Raw genomic sequence first — 893 nt, 5'->3', positions numbered from 1 at the left:
GGGGGGGGGGGGGGGGGGGGGGGGGGGGAGGATCAGTTTCAGGCGTTTGAAATGAAAATTTGACGGGATAGAAGTTTTACAATCTAGGACTTTAAACTCTCTATAATGAATGCAGTTGAGATTACTTTTGTTGAATAGATCTTTATATACATGGAGGCCTTAGGACTTGCTTGTTTATGGGGAAACATGTTGGTTATTTAAAGAAAACACAAATAACAATAATACTGGTTGAACACCTATTAACACCTGTTTTTTCAAGGTAACAACAGTATTGTAGGTTCTTATACAGTTTTGTGGAATCTCAAAATTTTTCAAAGAGTTGTGCATTTTAAACATAATTCTACTCTTTTTACTGTGTAACTCATTCAAAGTGCATAGGGGATATGAATAATCAGTTTCACTTATTCATTTTTTACTTAGAATCAGTTTCACTTTCTTTTCTATGTCATTGAATCAAGCCTACAGTAAGTATTTTGGTTTGTAAAGATTTAGGGGTAGTCGTTTCGTTTACTTAAATATAATTAAAATCAAGGTTGTGTCTCTTTAAAGCTTGTGTGCGTGTTTTTTCTTGAAAGGGAAATGCTACAAGAACGTGGATTACATTGTTTGTGAAGAAGCAGAGTGTAACAGTTTCTTTTTAAATGTGTTGCTATTATTACATCAATACATGTGCAGTGCCACAATGTTTAGTGATATTCTTTGAAATATGAAAAAGAATAATTCATTCTAGCTTTTGGTTATCAGCAGAGAGACGTACCGTATAAGGGACTGGGAATTTTAAGGCTTTTGAATGAAAGATTGTACTTAAAGCAAAGGAAGAAGCATTTGTGAAGTCGATTTGTCTCATTCCTCCACACACATCCAACCTTGATTCCTGTTCGTGTTTTTTTTTT

The sequence above is a fragment of the Galeopterus variegatus genome, unplaced genomic scaffold (assembly GCF_000696425.1).
Source record: "Galeopterus variegatus unplaced genomic scaffold, G_variegatus-3.0.2 Scaffold2561, whole genome shotgun sequence".
Classification (NCBI taxonomy): domain Eukaryota; kingdom Metazoa; phylum Chordata; class Mammalia; order Dermoptera; family Cynocephalidae; genus Galeopterus; species Galeopterus variegatus.
This window is presented reverse-complemented; position numbering follows the sequence as displayed.